At 34.1% G+C, this 24,536-nt stretch overlaps 1 long non-coding RNA gene across 1 annotated transcript; it reads left to right on the forward strand.

Annotated features, from left to right (window-relative positions):
- Positions 1–2,706: 2,706 nt before the first annotated feature.
- Positions 2,707–23,172, forward strand: LOC110024721. The gene is made up of 5 exons (XR_002294028.1): positions 2,707–2,747; positions 2,892–2,950; positions 11,393–11,496; positions 22,578–22,632; positions 22,708–23,172. It is a non-coding gene; the product is annotated as an uncharacterized LOC110024721 (long non-coding RNA).
- Positions 23,173–24,536: the final 1,364 nt, after the last annotated feature.

Consider the following 24,536-nt stretch of genomic DNA (forward strand, 5'->3'; position numbering starts at 1 on the left):
AATCTTTACATACAAACACGTCAATATTTATTTATTTGTATATCTAACATCTAAATTTTCAAATTTTACATATGTAACACCTGACATAAATGAAAAGGTGTATTTCACCTTTTAAGATTAAAAATTATGATGTATTAAATATGATATGAAAATTTTGTCTGACATTAATATAAAAATTAATATTTAGGTGTTCGATATGTAAATACATAAAGATTTGGTAATGAAACTAGTGATCATTTTATTTCTTTTAATAAATAATTGAATAAGAGGTCTTAAATCCTTAAGATAATATATAATTATTTTTAATAATGTAATAAACTAATGGGATTATTCATGGACATCACTAGGCCTTTTGGGATCATTCTTGTGTTTGTTTTTTATTTTTAATTTATATTTTAATTCAATTCAAAGCATGTTTAACTCACATAATTATTTTAAAAAACATTCAAAACAACCTTTAATATATTTTAATTATTTTTAAATACAATTTAATTTATTTTTTAAAATAAAAATATATGATATGAAAGATATATCAACTCTAACATTTTTGTTTTTTATTTTTAATTTATATTTTAAGTGCGTAAGAATTGGGTGTAGGGCTGTGCTTTGGGCGGGTCGGGTTTGATCTGAGGGAGGCTTACTCAAGTTTAGACAAGTCAAAGCGGACTTGGGCCGGATTTGGGCCCGATTTCTATTTAAAAACTCAGCCAAGCCCACTTACACTAGATATCGGGTCGGACCATAAAAGAAAAATTATTTTGTTATAGAAAATGAGGCAGAAAACCTCTATAATGATCACGATTTATGAATAATTCATTCTAAACAGTAAAAGGGAAAAAAAGACGAATAGATTTGCATCAATTAACTCGAGTTACATACGAAATATCAAATGACATGATGAAAAATAGAATATAAAAAAAACAATATGATTAACAAACTACCATAGATTGAAAGTAATCATCTCTATAAAGCATTCACTTCTAGTATGTATATTATCAACCAAACCAGTAAAGTCAATGATAAAATGTATGGACAAAGCATTCTCTAAAATCTTTACGTCGAGGAAATTCTGATCCTACGCCATTTTAGCAAATCCGCAACGCTTGTAGCCTTCTAATTGGCTCTGCAAGCATTGCAAACACCTCAGATAAATGTAACGTCGACCATCTATGTGATTACCTACCCTCACAAATTCGAGCACATATTCAGTTAGGGTTCCTAACGTAGAGAATCATTCAGAGTTCAACGAAATCACGCCACGTGACGGTGATAGAAAAAAAATAAAAATCGGCCAGGTAACACGGGAATATTCCCCGCGTGTTATTTCATATTATTCAAGTGTTATTATATATTATTAAAGTGTTATTGTGTTCTGAAAATATTTCCAATGTTATAATAACAAAATAACACATCAATAACACTTAAATAACACATAACAACACATGAATAACACGGGAGGAATATTCCCTCATGTTGTCGGGCAAATTTTATTTTATTTTTCTGTCACCGCCACGTGATATGATTTCATTGGACTTCGAACGTAACTCTACGTTAGGAGTCATGATATAATATTTTTCCCAAAAATTCACAATCCACCGGCTATATGATTAGTTACTCCCATTAATCACATGCCATCAACAAATCATAAACTTAGATAAATGTAATGTCGACCATCTATGTGATTAGCTACCCTCACAAATTCGAGCGCATATTCTGTCAGGACTCCTAATGTAGAGAATCATTCAGAGTCCAATGAAACCACGCCACGTGGCCGTGAAAATAAAAAATAAAAATAGGCCCGGTAACACGGGAATATTCTCCCTATGTTATTCCGTATTATTCAAGTGTTATTATATGTTATTAAAGTGTTATTGTGTTTTGGGAATATTCCTGATGTTATAATAACAAAATAACACATCAATAACACATAAATAACACACAATAACACTTGAATAACACTGGAAGAATATTTTCTTATGTTACCGAACAGATTTATTTTATTTTTTCTATCACCACTACGTGACGTGATTTCACTGAACTCCGAACGTAACTCTACGTTAGGAGTCCTGATATAATATTTTTCCCACAAGTTCACAATCCACCAACTATATGATCAACTACACTCCCATTAATCACATGCCATCAACAAATCATAAAATTCAAAAATATGTCAAACACACATTTTAATAAATTTTGAGATTTTTTTTTTTCGGATGAGATTTTAGGTGGGCGGGCCCGGTTTGGCTGTGTCGGGCTTTGACTAAGTCAAAGCGGGCTCAGGCTAGGCCAAGCTTGGTGGCTATTTTTTCACAGTCAAACCTGCCCATTCGGAGCGAACTTATGGCGAGCCAGTCTAATTGGGTGCTATGTATTTAAATTTCTGTTTTTAATAATAAATATTTTCAGTGTCTTGTCGATCTTTGTCGTGTCATTGCGCACCGTATGCAGAAATGAATATGATGTTTGATTTTCATCGTTCATTACAACAAAAATGTATTTCGATGACCTATTTTTATTGATTTATTTTTTTAATATATTGATGGACGGTTATGAAATAATTTTTCAACGTAACGAGGGATAAATTAATCCATATTTCTCCAGTAGTTAAAACTGCAGTCGCTGCCTCCTGGTTCACTGTAGCCTAATAAGTTGCTCGCGTTGGCGCAGGTCCTGCCTCACCGCCGCAAGATGCCGGAGCAGGAGGCAACTTCCCTGCAGCACCTTCCGTGGCTGCCGTCTCGATTCAGGTTCTTCTATTTTACCCTTTCTCATTTCTTTAGATTCAATAGCCAAATTTCAGCATTTTGGTAACCGCGTCACTCTTCACCTACTCCGAGTTCTTTGCTCTGTTGCTTATTTCTGTGGATTAATTAGGGTTTGGGTTCTCTCAGGTTTCTGGCGCCAAATTGGAGAGGAATGAGTTGAAGCCTGAGCTGGAGGATGGATTTTTGTCAGTTCTTTTATTTTCTTTACAGATGTTAATATTCTTTTTCTATTATCGAAGTGTTTAGTTTGGAAGCCTACTGAGACAAGCGAGATGGTTGTGTTCTCTTCTCGAAGTAGTATTCTTGTCTTCTGGAAAAGAACTTTGAAAAGAGCATAGCTTAATTAAAGTTTGTTATAATTAGTGTGCCAATTATGTTGCGGAAGCTTCAAATAGGATTGAGGATAATGAATGCTTCACAAAGTAGAACAAAAATAAAGAGAAATAAAGAGAGAGAGAATGCACGGCACGCGTAATGCCAAGTTTTAAATGATTTAACTTTAGTGAAGTATATGCTCCTACGAGAGAAGTGAGGATCTAATCAACTATCAAAGAAGTCGCAATCATATTGTACAAAATTAAAGAGTGTTTATTAGCCCTTCCTTTTTTTTTTCGGGCAGGGTGAGCGTTCTAACTGGATACAATGGGATTTTTCATTTTGTTTCCAACCAATGTGCTACACATCCGAGTGCAACATTTGTTGGCACTTAATTTTTATGCTCACCCTCATACAAAACGAAGAATAAACTTAAAATCAATATCACATCTCACCACCAAATATTCTTTTTGCATGTGTCGAAGAAATTTCCAAGACCCTATTGAAATATTAGTCACCAAGAAGGAAAATCAATGAGGTATGAGGGAGATCTGAATTTCTATTTTAAACGTCTAAATCGAACTCCTCCTTTTGTAGCCATTGCTACAATATATCCAAGGAAATATGAATGCTTACTAGAAGGGAAGAACCAAATGTCTCGTGAGATTAGGATTTGCATTTCATAAGATAATTGATGCCAAAAATAGCATGAAAGGCAGTGTTGCCATAAATCGAGTTGGTTTAAAAAACCTCCTCCACACATTATTGTGGTACAAGCCCATCTCCTCTACGACTCATTTCTTACTTTATGCTTCGCAAAATCCATAGGCTTGGTAACATGCAATAAAGATTGAATTAGCCTAAATTTTTTTGCTTGGAAATATTTAACTATTTTTAAGTTATTTAGAATGTTAAAATTAGTTTTTGATTAATTTTAAATATTTACTAAATTTATTTTTTCATGAGAAATTGAGTTAAAGGGGAGATCAAATTGTTATTAAAAGGCCTTGGCAACCTAATTATTCTATTGACTCCAATAACCTCGCTAAGATCTCTTGAGTTCCAATGGATGTTCTCTTGAATTTTTTATCCTTGGTTTTCTTCAAATCTCAGATAATTTATCTATTTGTGGAAAAATTCATGCAAACTTTAAATATTGAAATCTCTTTACAAAGACCCTAGTTCTTCCAAACATATATTTGTTATTATTAAGATTAATGAGCTATTAAACACCACTGGCTCATCTAATCAAAATGCATCGATGAAGGAAAGCTAAATTTTAATCATGAATAGTATGCATAGGGTTACAATAGATTTAGTGTTTATATATAGCATATAACCTAAAAATAATACAACCAACACACAAAATGGGTATGAAAAAATTTTTAAACCTAAAACAATTATTCATATCTTTGATGAAAAACAAAAATAATTTCAATTTTGGAAATGAATTATGTTTTTCTAGTAGAAACTGATAACTAAAAGTTTAAGTATCACATTGCTACAACACCCGGTTAAAATCATATGTGATAGAATAAAAAATAAATTGTGACAAGTTTGACAAAGTTTAATTAACCTTCCAACCAATAACAAAAATGATAAAAAAACGAGAGAAAGAGAGAGAGAAAGAGAGAGAGAGAGATTATAAAATATATATCTCATTCTTGTTTAAGGATGTTATAAAAATGTACATGTTTCATGCTATATCAAGGAACTTAATCGTGAAAGATTTATGAATTTAAACAATTTTTTATGAACTGTTACATTCTTTATGTACATTCCTCATACGTTCATTTATAACTACCAAGTAGAAACACAAAGTCTTTAAGTTCCCATTAAAAAGGATGTATCGAAAGACTTGCACTGACTTCAAGAAAAAATTCTCGAAAGAGATGAAATAATTATAGGGCTAGCCATATGAGCTACTTTTGCAATTTTGTGGTTATGGAATCACAAGTAGGGGATTCACTAAAAGTGCCTTTGCTATGTTCCTAAAAGTTGAAACCTGTTATAAAATAGCTGAAATTTTGACGTATTGTGTTAGTAGCAATCAACTACAAGAAGGATTGATTCTGACGTAGTCTTGAGAAGGATTGTAAAAATAGCTGAAATTTTGGCTTTGATGAATTGTTTAGTTGTGAGCACAAACATAATTAAATTACATTCACTTTTGTAGCAGATTTGTAATTGTTATAATTAACAAAAACCTTTAAGCAAATCATGCATATAAATGCTAAATAATGTTATAGTATATGTTGCATGCGAAGACGATGCATGGAAACTTAAATTCATTGCAAGAAGAACTTCAGAACGTTATAATCCCCAACGTATAGGCACGAAATCTAACTAATAGTTTATGCAAACACATCTTAATGCAGAAAGGAATTTTGCAATGCAAAGATCTATTGTTTTTGTCAATCATTGTGAACCTTGAACTCCATGTCACAAAGAGAATAATTCAATGGTTGGGTAGGCAAGAAAGAGAAAAAAGGAATCAAAAGAGGATTCAAAGAAATAGGAGAAAAGGATTCAATATCTACATCAATGTAGGCAAGAATTTGGAGTAGGGAGTGGTTGAGGATGGGGAGTAAGGATAGACAATCAGTGCTATGATGAAATGATTATCAATGGTTCTCGTCGATAATGGTTGTGCTGCTTCAGTCACTGGAGTTGCTTTGCTAATTTTGTGGGAAACATGGTCACTACAACAACAACAACAACAACAACAAAACCTTTATCCCACTAAGTGGGGTCGGCTAGATGAATCCTTTTTCTCCATTGCATCCTATTTGGTGTCGTATTTTCATTTAATTTCATACAATATGCTTAAGTCATCCTAAGTCTACCTCTTTCTTAACAAAAATCGAATCTAAAACATCTACTCTTTTAATCAGATCATCAAATGGTCGGCGTTTAATGTGACCAAATCATCTAAGACGACTCTCACTAGGTGGGGTCGGCTACATGAATTCTTTTTCTCCATAGCGTCCAATTTAGTGTCATATTTTCATTTAATTCTAATAAATTAAAATCATTTTTTATATAATATATGCAAATCATCCTAGGCCTACCTATGCCTTTCTTAACATAAGTCGAATCTAAAACATCTACTCTTTCAATTGGATCATCAAATGGTCGACGTTTAATGTGACCAAACCATCTAAGACAACTCTCTCTAATTTTTTCGGTCACTGGAGCTGCACTCACCCTATCACGAATATATTCATTTCTCATTTTGTCTCTAAGTGTAAAACCACTCATTCACCTAATCATTCTCATCTCGGCAACACTTAATTTAGTTTTATGCTTCTCTTTTAAAGACCAACATTCAATGCCATAGAGCATTGCAGGTCTCACCACCATCTTATAAAATTTTTCTTTGAGTCTAAGGGGTACTTTTCTCACACAGTAGGCCTGAAGCATTCCTCCAATTCAACCAACCAACTTGAATTCTACTAAAAACATCCCCATCAATATCACCATCACTTTGAACAATAGACCCAAGATATCTAAAGCGTTCAAACCTTTTAATAATTTGATCACCCATAGTTACATTTCTGTCACTAGAGGTACTACTACTAAAATTACATTCCATGTATTTTGTTTTAGTTCTGCTCAAACAAGGGCCTTTAGACTCAAATGTAGACCTCCTTGATTCAAGTTTTTTCTAAGTTTTTTTTCTCGTCTTATCCATGAGAAGGATACCATCAACAAAAGGCATATACCAAGGTACATCCTCCTGTAAGTATCCAATAAGACCATCCGTAACTAAAGCAAAAAGATATGGGCTTAAAGTCGATCCCTGATGTAACCCAACAGAAATAGGAAAATATTTGGCCAATCCTCCTTCTGTTTGAACACAAGTGACAGTTCTTGTATACATATCTTTAATGACTTGAATATAAGTCATATCAACATCTTTCTTCTCAAGAACTCTCCAAAGGATATCTCTTGGAACCTTATCGTAAGCTTTTACTAAACCAATAAAAATTATATGTAGATCCTCCTTATTATCTCTAAATTTATCCATCAAACCTCTCAATAAATTTATAGCTTCCATAGTAAACCTGCCTAACATAAATCTAAGTTGATTATGAGAGAGCTTTGTAATACGTCTTAACCTATGTTCAATTACCCTCTTCCATAATTTTAAAGTATTACACATCAACTTAATTCCTCTATAATTGATACACTCTTGTGCATCCACTCTTCGGGCATCTTTTTTCTTAAAAATGAGGATCATCAAACCTCTCAACTTAATTTTAAAGTATGACACATCAACTTTATTCTTAAAAATGAGGACCAAAATACTATTTCTCCACTCCTCGGGCATATTTTTAATTTTTAAAATAATATTAAAGAGTTTAGTAAGCCAAGAAACTTCCAAATCTCCTAAATATTTACACACTTCAATTGAGATATCATCAGATCCAACAAACTTTTCACCTTTTTTAAACCAATTTTTATCATCACAGATTGATCTCTTAGACTCCCTACTGGTCGTTTGATATTTTTCTAAGTTCTCTAAGCTTTTACATTTAAACCAATTTTTTTAACATGACTTCTTATATTTTATCTTTTCTTGTATCTTTTCTTGTACATTATTATCTTGTACATTATTATTCTATCACCAACTATTTTTATTAATAGAAATTTTTTCTTTTGATTTTCTAAGTAGGACTTTTGACACTTGTTTAATAATTTTTATTACTTTATCTCACGTAGAATTTACTTCTTTATGAACATCCCAAATTTTGAAATCTTGAATATTACTCATAAAAATAATTTTATTTGTGTATTTTACTTACCCTCATCTAATTCTATGACGATCATTCCTAGTATCTTTTATTTTACAACTCTTAATCTTGAAATCTAGACATAATAATCAGTGTTGAGTATTTAAATCCTCACTTGGAATGACCTTAGAATCTTTATATTCTGGATGATCTCTTCTTCTCATAAGAAAATAATCAGTTTGTGTTTTATTAGATCCATTCTTATAAGTAATAATATGCTCATCTCTTTTCTTAAATAAAATATTAACAATAACAAAATGTACGCTAAAACAAAATCTAATATAGCTTTACATTCTTCATTAATCACTCCACGACCGTAGCCATCATAAATATTTCTAAAATCTTCTACCACTCTATAGCATGTCTATTTAAATCTCCTCCAATCAAAATTATTTCTTTAAGAGGTATCATCTGTACTAAGGGTCTGTTGAGGGCAATTGTTGATTATTTATAATATATTGATAAACAGATTATTCTGATTATATGATAATCTGCAGATTATTAGAATAAGTTGGTTTGCTGTTTGCGAAAGCTTATTCAGAATAGCTTATTGATAGTTGTTGCTGGATAAATGATCATTCTGCTTCTGTTTGGTGAAATTATTTGTAACAGAACTGTATGAGAGAAATAATGCACAAAACAAATGCCTCAAACTGTTACAGATCAATTCAAAAAAATAAAATACACAAAACAGAAGCCAACTCAAATAAATTTCAGATTTGCATAAAGCCAACCTGCATAAAACCAAACTGCATAAATTTCAGATATGCATAAAGCCAATGTTTCTGAGTATTTTAACAAGCCTTTACATTTTTTACCATCCGATTCAATACGTATTTACACACCTAACACCCAAATTTCACAATTATAGCATCTAAATCTTTGATGGATATAAAAGAAAAAGAATTAATGTAGCTTTTAATGTATAAGCAGAGTAATACAAATGGAAAGAACCCAGATTTCAAATTACTTAGACGTATGAATATGCAGGAATTTAAGGCATTAAATATTTAAATTTCGCAATAATTTGGTTTGCATGTGTGGGTATACACAATAATTATTAATGTGCACTTTAAAGTTTATCAAGCGTCCAATTAGTTCTCACAAAAAAGGAATAGTGTAACTATCGAGTAAATCAAACCTACTAAATCATTAATATTGCAAATCTTTTAAACATCCTTAACCAAATACATTGAATGTGTCACAATTCATTAAACAAGTGTTAAATTCCAACCTAACCAAAGCTTATCAATAAGCAGGTGGTTAATTAATGGAAGGGAAGAAGCCTGTAGATATTTACCAAGGCATTTTCAACTCCAAAGAGGCGAATGGAGCTTGGGCAATAGTACAGTTCTGAATGAGCAAGAAAGCCGAACACAAGGAATACTTCCTCAAGGATTTTTTTTGTTTTGTCCTTTAGGGTTGCCCGTTTTCCGCCGAGAAGGAGAGAAAAAGGGGAAAATGAGAGGCTTGCCATGGGGAGGAACCTCTAGAGGTAGCTTACGGCTTATGAAGAAGAAGAAGAGGGAGGAACCTGTAGAGGTAACATGGGGAGCCGAAGAATGCAGAGAAGGGCAGAACTTGACCTAGGGAACCGAGGAATTTTTTCACTCTACCGTGCGAAGCTAACGCAGGACGCTGCTCCTTCCCCGCTTCCCCATCTATTAACAAAATTTTTCAACTACGTCGAAGCTGCAGCAACAAGTTGGGCCGAACGTGTTTTTCAAACACGCCATCGGCTTTTTCATACCGCTACCGTTCCCGATAAGCTGCCCCAAACGGACCCTAAGTCTTCTAAGTCATTATGAAATTTATCTTTAGAACATATTTCTAAACCAACTTGATGAACATAAGCATTTTTAATATTAAAAATCTTAGTATCAACAATAATCTTAAAGACTATAATTTTATCTCCAACTCTATTAATTTTTACAAAATTATCTTTCAAAATCTTATCTATAATTACACTTACCCATTTCTAGTGTGACTCTTATTTTGAATACCAAAGTATAAAACCTAAGTTATCAATCTTCTTTTTCATTTCTCCAATCTATTTATAGTTTTTTGAATACATAAAATATTTATCTTTCTATGAATCGTAATATTAACTAATTTCATTAATTTATCAGTAAGAATACCTATATTCCAAGATTCTATCCTATTATTAGTTTCATGGACTAACTTTTTACTCGTATTCGTTAGTAACGATAACCCTTTCTTATTTGACACTACAAATGGGCATCGGTATAGCGACCCTTGCACAATTTTCACTGTATTCAGACCATACAGCTCGTTCTTTCAAGGGTTGCCCTAGCACTTACACAATAGTCAAAAGGCGATAACCCTTTCTTATTTGACATTACAAATGGGCATCGGTATAGCGACCCTTGCACACTTTTCACTGTATTCAGACCATACAGCTCGTTCTTTTAAGGGTTGCCCTAGCACTTACACAATAGTCAAAAGGATTCATGCCATGATTTTTTTCGACAAGTTTTGCGCCGGCTGTCGACTACCTACTAATGCAACCCTCCACTTTTCACTTTTCACATTCGGGCTTAGGACCGGCAATAGTAGTGGGAAACGTGGTCACTAAGATTGAAAATCTTTTAAATTGTAAGCATGTAATGATGGGCAGTGTCTATCATGCTTGCAAGGGACTACAAGTTTTAAAAGGTAATGTGAGTACAACAATAGAACTATATTGACATAGAATGTTTGAATAATGATGCTAACGTATTTGGTTAATAATATTATGAAATGATTGCTAATTTAGCGATTTATTTTAATGCATGGATCATGGAATTATTATTTTAATTTATTCGAAGGTCAGTGCCTGCCCGTAGATTAAGTAGAGGGCATTAGTTGTCCACTTAACAAAGGCTTTTTTGTTTTTCTTGAAATGATTTTTGTGAAGTCGAGTTATATTGTATTTGCTCAGCTTGTTTGTTGATTATTAGTGAAAATATAATGCAACGATGAATTATGGTTTTAGCTATAGGCTTCACAACTGTTTTTTTTTTCCTTATTTTTGCAAATGAAAAACCCTCTTGGAAACCAAACAAGGTGAAATACCAAACTTACCTTTTGTGCTTTTCCATCACAGATTCTGATTTTCTCTTCGAAATCATAGCACATGGATAGTTTAGTTGTTATTTTTATTTTTGTTTAGAGAAGTACCTCGGTATGTAAGCTTAAAATCTCTTATGCATGTAATAATATATTTCTTAAACAGTTGACTTTTATTGATAACAATTAGCTTATAAATAGTAGATGTTATGACTCTCTATCATTTTCTATATTTGATATTTTTTGCTCCTTATTTATGTATGACTGAAGGTTTTTTAGCATTGTACAATGATTACATAGTAGGCATATTGCATGTGCTGTAGAATTTATAAGATTAATATATTAATGCATGCTTCACAATCTATTATTCATGATATGTAATGTGATGCTTAGATGCCATTTTATATGTTATCTTCATTTATTGTTACCATCTGTTACTCTCTCTAGGGATGAATGGAATTCAGAGAATATTGACAAGCTGAAGAAATACGAGGCTGCCTATGCCCGAAGATTAAGGGCTAAATACTTCTCCAAGAAAACTTTAAATGGAGGTAGTCTATAGTTTCTATTATTAAATCATTTAAAAATTTATTCAATTTTGCAAACATGTATAGATTCTTTTGACTTCTAGTTTTTTTGCATGGATTTTTCGCTTTCATTATCTTCACAAGTCAGAATTTATAATCGATTGCCTTTTCTTGATGTAAGCGATATGGCCTTGTATTTAGCATCACATTATTAAACTAAGCGTAGAAAATATGATCTGTTGAGACAAATGCACTAAGGGTATTTAATATCATTATGGTGAGCTTGCCACGTTGTTACTATATTTCTTGTTGATTGTTATACTTTATAAATCATACTTTTATTTTATAGACCATATTTATTATGGAAGTTCTGTAATATGAAAGGCTGGCACAGTTTATACTAAGTGTTGTATGTTTTAGAAACATGAATTTGTAAGCATTATATAAAAGCATGTGTCGTCCCATAATATAAAGCAAGTTGTGCGCCTATTGTTTTCCTGTAATGTTCATGCAAGGATTATGAAGCTTAGGTTGCTTTATTGGCTGTGTTAGAAATGATTATCATCATCAATGAGCTTGTGTGTGCCTGGTGTATACTTTACTAGTATAACGCATGGTGATTTGCTGGAGCAAATATGAACTTGAAGAACACCACCATCTTTATGTGGAGGGTTAGAACACTATGAGTGTTTTTTGTTTGAAGGAATTTGGGTGAATGCAAATGCATTTTACTGTTGGCTATAATTAACATCAAGTGTTACATATATATATATATATATATAAGCGCGTGATTATATTATTTTCATTTGCAATTCTCTGTTTTGTGGCGGAACAAGAAATTTCTCTTGATAGTTTCAAAAATGGACTATTTTGAAAATACTATCAATATTTTTCAATAGATATTTATAACATAAATCCTTAAATTTTTAAAGAGGCACAAATTGATTATTTTTATGAAAATGCTGTTACTATTTTACACTAGAAAAACATATGTAATATATAAAGACATCCTAAAATTTTAGAGGGCCAATGTGTCCTTTCATACCCTTTTAAATCAATCATTGTTTTTGTCTGACCATAGTGAAAATCGGATAAAAATTTTATCCGCCATTGTCTTGACTTTCGTAGTTCCTCAGCTGAAATAAAATATCAATTCCTTCTCAACCTAATAAAAATATAAAAGAACCCCTTTCCCTTAATTTATCTCAGCCCAACAAGAGGGACAACTTTTAATTCTTTATCATTTTCACTAGAATTTCATTTGCATTTTATGTTCTGTAATTTTTTTAATTCTCAATAGAGCCTTCATGTTATGCTAGAATATTTTGATTTTCAACTACTAACCATTAGTTGTGCTCTAAAGAAAAGACTATATCCATTATATATATTTGCTCAGAAAGACCATGTGCTGCAGTGTTTGGGTATCTTTCTTTTTTCTTTTTTTCATAGACCAAATGAGCGAAAAGATACATTTACATGGCATATTTTCAGGTCTTTGTATTGACAGCTCATGATATCTAACACCAAGATTAATCACCAATAAATGTTACATCCTGTTAGGATTTGTCATAGGAAAGGATTTATGTATGTGAGAATATATGAGGAATAAATTATTTCCTTGGATTATGAGTTATTTTCTTTCCTATTTTATATTTATTTCCTTGGATTAAGTGTTATTTATTTTCCTATTTGTCTTTTCTATTTTATGTTGCCTCCTTTATCTTCAAATAATTATTATGAATTGATTAAATGTAGATATTTATAGTAATGTCTTTCCTTTCATATTATTTCCTTTTTATTGTATGTTTTATTTTATTATTCATGTAAAGGTTATTTATACCCCCTTTATGTTTTATTTCGCATTATTCTGAAGTTCAACATGGTATCATAGCTAAATTTCATACACTAGGTCGTCCTCCAAGAGCCGCCAAACTCCCTTCCTATCATCGTCCTTGTGGGAAGGGAGGGACCCTTTCTGCAAGCCCTCGCTGCCGGAACAAATCAGTACAGGCCCTCTAATTACACATGATTCTGAAGAAGGAATCGACCGACCTGCACATAGCGGCAGCTACAGTCTGTGCAGAGAGGGACTTGCGACCTACAGCACTGTCCATGAGACCAGTGCCTTCCCTTTGCAACGACCTTGCGAGAGCCAACAATTCGAGAGCTGATTTCTCTCTAATGGAATTTACTTTGTCCATGACTTGCGAACAGAACTAAAACTGGACGAGTGGGTCGCTGTAGCCCAAGCTCGACCGTCTTTCTGACTCTTGTGCGGATCCCGCCCAGCTCTGGTGGAAATCCCACGTGACTTGTACCTGCCCTGAGCCGAGCTTCCGAAGAGGAAACAATCGAATCTTCTCTTTCTAGCGGAAATGCCAATGCCAAGAGGTGACTTTCTCTATCCCGTGGAAATCTCAATGCCAAGATCAATAGGACTTTCTTTCTTTCTCTAGTGGATATCCTAGACCTGAGATTTTGATCCCGTTGATAATTGTGATCGGGATCGCCTTGTCCTAATTCAGTAGCTGCTCGTCAGCAGAGAGGCAAACAGCTTCACGGAAGATCAATAAGAGCGGGACAGGCGACTATCTTATCAAGGAGCTACATCTTTCTCGTTTTTTGAATACAAGTCCTTATCGCTAATGTGCAGTTTTCCTTGCAGGTGCAATTGCCCCACCGCCTTCCCTACAGGTCACTCCTGTTGTTTTTAGGCACCCATTCCCTGCAGCAATCCGACTTCTTAGTTTTCAGCAGTCCAACTTCCCTGATTCCCTAAGTTATTTGCTTGGCATCGCTACTCTGGCTTCCATTGCAATAGTGAGGGTGCTAGGTGGATATATGTCCAGGTAGAGGGAGTTTCTAGTGATGGCCTCAGACCAACTTTCTATACAGTTAATGTAGTGGTTTATTTAGTGCAGATGTTTTTGTGGTGGAAGCCCATTCAAGTCATTATCGTTCCGTTCAAGGTGTTTTTTTTGCAAGCGCCTATTTTCATTGTTGCCCTTGGTTTCCTTCTTTACAGTGGAAGATTTTCCGTGATGTTGCAGCTTTTTCCCGTTGAATCGAAAGGAAGACACAAGATACTGCATCAAACACTTTCAGGTTTTTCCTACCGCAGGCCTCCTCTGGAGCTGTTCAGTAGGCCCTCCATCTGCATTCGTCCTCCAGCACGTCCTCCTCTGGAGCCTTTTTCTATAGCGAGGTCTACCTTCTGAGTATTATTTTTCAGCAAGCCATACTCAACAGTTTTTTTTGTTGGTTGTCTGTTGCCCTGCAAATTCCCTTACAACATTACCTGTAAGAGTCTTTCGCTTACCTACAAACACTGCAGGAACTACAGTTAAAGATAATCACAATTGTCTACTTTCCTGCAAACCCCGTGCAGCATTTGTTGCATGAGCTTTTCGTCTACTACAAACACTGCAGGAACTGTAGTCCAAGACAACCACATTCAACTTTAAGTCAATTTTTTCTGTTAAATGTCTACTTCCCTGCAAACTCCCCTACGACATTGTATGTAGGAGTCTTCCACCTAGCTATAGACACCGCAATAACTGCAGTAAAAAACAACCGCATTACAGGACCAAGAACTCAAGTTCTACCTCTCAAGATTTTCCTCGCCCATTGTTTGGTGTTTTCAAATCCAAGTTGAACATGGTTTTCAAGCATGTTTCAACTTGAGGGGGAGTGTTAGGAGTTATACTAGAAAATAATTTATTCCTGTAAGAAATTATGAGGAATAAATTATTTCTTTGGATTAAGAGTTATTTTCTTTCATATTTTATATTTATTTCCTTGAATTATGAGTTTTTTCTTTTCTTATTTTAGTTTTTCTTATTTTATGTTATTCTTTTATCTTCAAATAATTATTATGAATTGATTAATTAGAGATATTATGAGTTATATCTTTTCTTTAATATTATTTTTCTTAATTGTATTTCTTATTTCAGGATTCATTTAAGAGGTATTTATACCCCATTTCATATCAATGAATTGATACTGGCTTAATCCCACTAAATTCCGCTTTATTCTGCATTTTTCTGAATTTTAACAGATCCATATATGTTTTTGATGTTGTTAGAACCCTACTTGTAGAATCCATAATTTCTGAAGAACGGTTGAAAATAATATTCTCTTATTTCATAATATTCAAATTATAACATTTCCCCTTGTTCTATAGAGAATGGCTAGGGAAGACATAATAAAGGCCATTACAACGTACCAAATTCAAAACAAACAAAGAAGAAAAGTCAAACAACATAATAAGAAAAGAATAAAAAAACAATAAAACTGAAATATGAAACTCCCTCCAATAGCTTCCACAAATCGAACCTGTGGGGCCCATATAGTCGGCACCTTGGGCCACCTAATAGCGATAGAATTTCACACTTTCTCTTAAGTTGGGTCATAGATGTTGTAAAGACCCAACTTGGTATTCAATTTAATGAAGCTGCATGGAGGTAGAGATTTAGTTAAGACATCAGCAACTTGAAGATAAGTTGCAACGTAGATTAAGTATATAATGCCACCATTGACCTTTTTCAGAGATATAATGTCTATCAATCTCAATATGTTTGGTCATGAGGTTCTGTTTATCTAATATTTACGTGATTTGTGATTTGTTTCCGTACATGATTGAAGTTAGTTTAAGTTTATATGTGATAGATTTGTTTTCTAGTGTGAATCTTAATTGCTACTGAATTTTATTTTTGTTCGTAGCTTTATTGTAAACTTGTTATTTTTTTACTTCTATATCATTATTATTTGGATTAAAATAACCGGTTGTCATTGCTCTAACTGAATACAACATGACTATATGTGAATTTAAGCTATACTCCTATATTCGATAGGAGGTATAATTTTGAGGAATTTAAAGCTGGATCAGTAATTTAAAATAACGTTTTGAATATTACAATATTTGAATTTTATTGAATCAAAATAGGTGAGACATGCTCAATTACTTTGGTGAAGAGTTGCCAATGAAACTTCAGTTGACTTAAAATATGATCCTAAAAAGTTATCTTTATCATTTAATGAATGGATGAATCAATCGAGTCAATAATTTGTGAAATTTAAATAAGGTGAAAATGATGTATTAGTACTGCGATTGATTTATGAGACTAGTAGCTACTCATCTTTTTCTTGACACTTTTTTTATTGTTATTTGTTTCATTAAAGGCCTTACTTCCATTTACTAAAAATTCCATTTGAAGCTTTAACTATATCCTTAAATATTGGGGCAAATTATGAGTCTTTTGTTAGGGCTTTCACATTTGTGATTAGGGCTATTTACATACATATCACTGGAAACTTCCTAGTTTACATATCCAACACCTAATTAGTATATTTGCATAACTAGAACTTTAATATACCTTCAAATTTATCACTCTGTTAACCTCCAACTTGCAAAAGACTACCCCCTCCCCAAAAATACGAAGTAATGAAAGAATTGTTCAAAGTCTTGTATGTAAATTTATAAGTGCGCTTTAAATTCGGTATTACAATGTTTTACAAATAAACTCCTAGACTTCTTCAATATTCCCTTTTTACCAATATAACCCTAATTAAGGTCCAATTCTCAACACTCCCCCTCATGGTGAGCAAAAAATATCCACTAAGACCATCTCGTCTCATAATCTAGACAAATCTAATGAACCAAGTCCTTTAGTGAGGCAGTTAGACACTTGATCTTTAGTGGCTACATGACTTAGCTACAGTAGCTCGTTATTCAACTTTTCCTTCATGAAGAATCTATCGGTCACCACATGTATGGTTCTTTGCTGCACCGGGTTGTTGGAAACGTTGATTGCTGACTTATTGTCGCATCGCAACTTTATTTGAATTCCTTGGTCCACCTTAAGCTCAGCCAACAAGGCTCTCAAACACATCATCTCGTCAACTCCTAAGGCCATGTTCTTGTACTTTGCCTCTATTGTTGACTTTGTTGTTACAGACTTAGCCCCTACAAACATGCATCATTCTGAGGTGGATCTTCTGTCATCTACACAGCTCGCCTAGTCAGCATCACAAAAGCCCTCAATGTCTACATGTTCATTCTTCCTAAAGATAAACATCTGCCCTAGTGCATTCTTTAGGTACCTCAGAATCTAATATACTGCATCCATATGACCCTTCCTTGGATCATGCACCATGCTCACTGCAAAAGAGATGTCGGTTCGGGTGTGACACAGATAGATCAGACGGCCTAACAATCTCTAGCATCTCTCACGATCAACCTGTTCTCCTGCCTCTGCGCTCAGTTTGGTCTTCTGTTCAATTGGAGATATTGTATATTTGCACCCCAATGTATCTATTTCCGTGAGATTTAGTACATACTTTCTCTGAGACAAGTGACAAGATCATCCCCTCAGGTCCACATGCCACTTCAATCCCAAGAAAGTATATGAACTGTCCAAGATCCTTCATGTCAAATTCATTGCCCAATCTTGTCTTTAGTTGGATAATCTATATCTCATCTTCACCAGTGACAATGATGTCATCAACATACACAACATGTATAGTGGTGTGACTTTCATGTTGTCGAACGAACACCGTAGGATCTGCATTGATTTGTTGATATCTCATGCCCACCATAGTCTTTTAATACTTGTCAAAACAGGCTCGAGGAGATTGTTTCAAGTCATATAATGATTTCATGAGCCTACACACATTGTCCACTGTCTTGACTGTACTGAATCTTTGTGATATCTCCGTATATGCCTCCTCCAGTAACTCACCATGAAAAAATGTGTTTTTTCATATCAAGTTGGTGTAGCCTTCACCCACCATTCACTGCCAAAGAAACTAGTGTTCTCATTGTGCTCATCTTTATTACTGGTGCAAATATTTCATCATAGTCAATATCATATGAATGACTGTTCATTTTTTCCACCAGTCGTGGTGAATGTTCACTTGCACCTAACTGTCTTTTTCCCGGTTGACTTGGCACTATCTCCCATGTTTGATTTTATTGAGAGCTCTAAGCTCCTCATACATAGTTGCTTTCCACTTAGGATGATCCTCAACAATCTGCCAAAACTTAGGCATAGAGACTGTCCAAAGATGCAATGAATGTTCATGCAAAAGTGATATGTTAGAATATGAAACAAAGTTATCAATATCATGTTTTCATCCAAAACAATTTGGATGATGTCTCGCATTGTTGTGAGAGATCCTCCTTAAATTTGGGGGTTTAGGAGGAGGGATCGTAGCACCTGAGAGTTATGAGTCAGAGGAGGATGGTGTAGGTGTCTCAAGAGTCGGGGAAGGCGGGGATAAGAGACTAGCTGGCATAAGTGGTACTGCAGACACCGTTCCCTCATTTTGCTTTCTTCTTCGCGCATATGAATCCCACCATCTCTAGTTTCGCTCCTCATTTTATGATTCCTTAATTGATTCGTCTCACATCATAAGACTAGACATTACTCTCACCTGTACCACTCTCTCACCATTGCTACTCAACCCCCTTTCTCATATCTTCAGTATATGGTGAGTCACGAAAGGTGAGATCACCTTCTGGGTGTAGTACAATTCAAATTCTTTGAGTGACATTTATACTCACAAATAGTCTCTTCTTTATCAAGCTCTAGCAGACATATCTCTTTTGGTCTGCAGAATAACATACAAATACACATTTCACAACTATGGGAACCAGCTTTCGTATTGATGGTCTATCATCATTCACAAAACATACATAGTCAAGCACCTTTAATGAGAGGATACTGCTATTATCTTCTTTAAACATTTGACAAGGAGACTTTCAATCCAACACCCTTGAGGGCATCCTGTTGATCAATTGAGCCGCTGGCAAAATAACTTGCCCCATAAGTGTTTTGAGATATTCATTGTGATCATCATGTTTCAGGCTACCTCTATAATGTGACTATTCTTTCTTGATGCTACTCCATTTTTTGTCAGCGTATATGAATGTGTGGTTTGATGCTATATCCTTTGGGTTGATAAGTATTTTCCAAATGTTTTGTTGGTATACTTTATTCTATTATTTGATCTCAATACCTTCGCTACTACACCATATTGAATCTGAATTGTCTTGTGGAAGTGCTTAAAGCAAACAAACACTTCACCCTTTTTTTACATCAAATATCATCGAGCAACACGAGAAAATCAATCAATTAAGATCACAAAATATCGATAACCATTCATGGAACTTGTAGAACAAGGTCTCAAACATCAAAATTCAAGTTAAAAATACCAGAACTCTTATTCTTAGAACTGATATAAGTGCTCCTCTTAGGCTTGCCAAACTTACAAGCATCACAAACAACCTTTTGTTTGTTTGCCTTTTCATACAAAAAAGGATAAAACCGACTCATAAAGGGTGTCACATGCGTCTATGATGTAGCATCAACACACCTTCCATACTCCTAGATTCTCCTACTCCAACATTCTTCATCATGGATGACAAAGCTTAGTCTGTCCCCTCCCAGTCGAAGTGTCTGCTATGCCATGTTTCAGTCCTAAGTGTTCGGCCCGTCCCTTTCTCTTGGAAGAGCACCTTAGGAATATCAAAAGAAGCAACATATTTTTGTTGTAGAATAATTACACTAATGGATAGTAGGTTTACTACAAAAGAAGGAACATGCAAAAGATTGGACAAAGTCATATTATTAGTACCCTCACTTTATCTTTACTGGCAATAGGCTGTGTTGTACCATCAAAAGTCTAGATGATTTATGTTACTGCTAGGGAAGTATAAGAATAAAACTCTCTAGCAGTATTTGTCACATGTCAAGATGCACCAGAATCTACTATCCATTCTGATGATCATGTGGTGAAAATAGAGGCAAGAACATGTGTATTATAAGTACCTTTGTCAGAATGAGCATAAGTGACAATGTTATCCCTTGATAACGACTGGTTGGTAGCATTTTCAGCTCCATCTCTTGTTGTTTTTTACTTCCTCTTCAGCAACTTCACACTCATGATCCTCATTAGTAAAACCACACCTCTCCCTCATCTGTTATCATCAAATTTATCTGGTTGCCCTTTTTTTTTACCTTTTTGACCACCACGGTCTCCACTCTATCTACATTCACCTGTCTCTTTCCTTAGGTGGCCTTGGACTGGTTTTGCTCAGGTGCCCAACTTCATCACAGTTGTAGCACTTGCGAGTCTCCAGGTGCCCAACTTCACCACAGTTGTAGCACTTGCGAGTCTCCCTCTGGATATCTATCGTATTTAAGCTCGAGGCAACTAAAGCTAATTGCGCACCTGGAAATCCGTTCGGCTCAGACATGCTACTTTCTTGTATTACCGCTGCACTTGCTTCATTTAGTGAAGGGACAGTCGGTTGAGCTAGGAGGACTGGTCCTCTCTGATCAAAGGTCGGGTTCATATGAGCCAGAAACTGTATAGTCCTCATCCATATAAAGATTTTCTATTTCCTTGCACTCTGGATTATCACAACTCAACATCGATGAGAAGTGATCAAGATCTACCCCACAACTGCTTCAGATATATGGTGTATTTCTAAATCGATCTATCACCTGTATTATTGCTTCTATCTCACTTTAAATCTGGAATACCCTCATGGGGTTCTTTGTCCCAACGTAAATCCTCTTCAGCTTTGCCCAGATGTCCCTCGTCTTTCAATGTTATCTACTGATGATGCAATTGACGGAACCATCGAGTTGAGTAGCTAGGCGTAGATTAAGACATTTGTTGTCCATCAGTTATCCCCCTCAGCACTGTTATTCTTTAGTTTGTCCCCGGTCAAATATCCCTTTAGTTTCTTACCTATGACAGCAGTCTCGGCCCGACGCAACCACTCAGATATGTGGTCGATCCATCGGGCTTCAGATCCACAGGATGGAGATCTAGCTTCACTTGTGTAACACATGTTGAAGTAGTGCCTCCAGTCGAGACGCTAGCTCTCTGTATGAGCCCGACCCGGACCTCCAGAATTTCAGGATCTATCTTCCCCAGAAGTTCCAATCTTTCATCCTCCGCACTATCTCCGTCTTCTGACAATCTCAATCCCAAAGATCTAAGTCTAGATCACACGCGACATCCTCAATCCCAAGGATCCATATTTTGCTTAACATATCGAGCTATATTTCTAAAAATGATAATTTGAAAAAGCTCTAATTTGCTTTAATTTCATGCGCATACTATCAATGTTATGGATTCTCTCCCTTTGCAGCTGCTTTCAAATTCATATTTAGCACCCTATCAAACTAATTTATTCATCTTATTCTAGAGGCCATCTCATTTGCATGGATTCTATCCATGTTTTATGATGACAAATTTGTATGTTAACATTTATTAATTACTCTGGAAGAAGCATAATTATTTTTTCCAACTTTACAAGAACTTTTACAACAAATATTAATATTTAATTCGTTGTTGCCATTGTTTTTGGAAGCGAGACAGAATGATGAAAATTTTGAAAGCATTAGTTTTCTTTTTATGACTGCATCAGCTTGCCTCCTTCAATCCTCTTCATTCTCTCTCAGGATTTTAGTACTTGCCTCGAGTCGCCTTTTTAATTTGTGGTATTTATATACATATCGCCCAACTCTTATGTATTCACATATCTAACACCTAAAGTTTACTTTTTTTTTAATTTAGACCACCTAAAATTTTCATATAACATCAAAATTACCATTATTTTTAACTTTTAAAAAATGAAATACATCTCTTTATGCGTAAGTAATATGGCATGCATGTAAAAAATTGTAAGTTTTGGTATTAGATATTTAAATATGTAGGAATTGAATGCTTGTGCTGTATTTCTTTATTTTTTAAAAGGTAGTGATAGTGGTATTTTTTATGTGATACGAAGGATGGAATTGAATGATATGTTTGTAAATCTTCCTTAACAATTATATCACTTGTGCTTTAAAATTTGTATTTCTTTATTTTTTAAAAGATAGTGATAGTGGTATTTTTTATGTGATACGAAGGATGTTCCGTTCCTCTCACTAAGTGTTGATGCTTGTAGATAATATGTTGAAAGTTATACTTGATCAAATATTTCAATGGTGATGGTGATAAATGATGTTACTTTTACAAAAATAAATGATTCCTAACTTTTATAATTTGCTTAATATTTATCATGACTTCTCCTTTTCACATTGCAGTGGACATATTTGATCATGAAACTAGAGTAGACAATGTCATCATAAAGTCAAGCAGGTAAGAGTATAATAATTTAAATAATGTAATTTATGTATTTTACTAAATATCCCCCCCTATTTTCTTCTTATTTAGATGGCCATGCACAAGATCATTTGCTGATCCAATTCAGAACTCAGCGGATCAAAATGGATTTCCATCTTCCACAGAGGCTGAGACCACATTGCTCACAACAGTACAGGAAGCATCAATTTAGCAGCAGTTGCTGAAGCAAAATTTGGGAGTTCTGCCAATGTAGAAATATGCTCCACAGAATCATTTTGTAATTTGCAAATGTCATTATGACTGCCTTAGAGTTATGCCAATGTAGAAATATGCTCCACAGAATCATTTTGTAATTTGCAAATGTCATTATGACTGCCTTAGAGTTATGCCAATGTAGAAATATGCTCCACAGAATCATTTTGTAATTTGCAAATGTCATTATGACTGCCTTAGAGTTATGCCAATGTAGAAATATGCTCCACAGAATCATTTTGTAATTTGCAAATGTCATTATGACTGCCTTGCAAATTTATGTATTAACATAAATTTTAAATCCTTGGTTATACATTGAAACCTTTTTTTTTCGTGGGAAATTTACATACCACACAATTCTCATGTATTTACATTTACAACACTCAAAGTTTGATATTTACGCTTATACCATCTTGATGTCATAAACTTATGTATGGGAATATGTATTTCAGTTTTAAGAAGTTAGTGATGGTGGTTTTTTGTTATGTGATGCTAAAAATCTGAATGATATACATGTAAATATGAAGATTTAGGTGTTGTATTTGTAAACATGTAAGAATTATTTGGTATAATAGTAAATAAAAATCATTGAGAATTATTTCATAATTTTAGTTGGTTCAGAAGAAGCCTTCCGTCAATTAGGGTTCGAACGGTTATAATCGGCGGAAAAATTTGAGTACGTAAGACGTACGCAGTACGTCTGTAACCTACAAATAGGTTACATGGAGGGTATTGAGGGGTTATAACCGCGTTATACCCCCTGTAACATCCATGTAACCTATTGTAACATACAAGTATATGAAAACAGAAGTGCAGGACTTACTAGAAGGTATATGTATGTTACAAGAATGTTACAGGGGGTATAACACAGTTATAACCTCCTAATAACCTCTTTGTAATATATTTTTAGGTTACAGATGTATGCAGCTCTGCATACGTCTTACGTAGAGTTACGTGCGAAGTCCAATGAAATCACTTCACGTGGAGTTGACAGCAAAAAAATCGGTCCAGTAATATCGGGAAATATTCCCCCCGTGTTATTCCGTGTTATTCAGGTGTTATTGTGTTCAAGAAATATTTTCGGTGTTATAATAATAAAATAACACATCAATAACACTTGAATAACACACAATAACATCTGAATAACATGTAAGGAATATTCCCTTGTGTTTCCGGACTTTTTTTTTTCACCGCCACGTGGCGTGATTTCATTGGACTTCGCACATAACTTTAGGCGTAGAGTCCTGATGCAATATTTTCTCATATATCTGAACTTTCTTCTTCTAATAAATAATTTCTCCTAATTCGGCCAAGTCGTTAATTAATTTAAATTAATATGGTTTCTATGAAATTGAAAAAAAAATGATGGGCAAAATTTTAAAACAAGACATAATTTGAACATTATTTAATATAAAAAAAACTATTTAAAAATAAAAATTTAAAAACATCAAGATCAAGTCACGTATGCACGACTTAAATGATGAAGTCGTGCCAACATGGTGTGATTTCGTAATAAATACTTTCTTCTCAAAGTTTGGTAAGAAAGAAGAAAAAAAAAAGTATAGAATAGCTATAATTAGAGGTATGAGATTTAGCAATTTTGGTCAAATTAAGTGCATTAAAAGTGAATTAGAGGTTTAATGAAAATTTATGTTGTATCATTATGA

This window comes from Phalaenopsis equestris, unplaced genomic scaffold (genome assembly GCF_001263595.1).
Source record: "Phalaenopsis equestris unplaced genomic scaffold, ASM126359v1 Scaffold000271, whole genome shotgun sequence".
NCBI classification, from domain to species: Eukaryota; Viridiplantae; Streptophyta; class Magnoliopsida; order Asparagales; family Orchidaceae; genus Phalaenopsis; species Phalaenopsis equestris.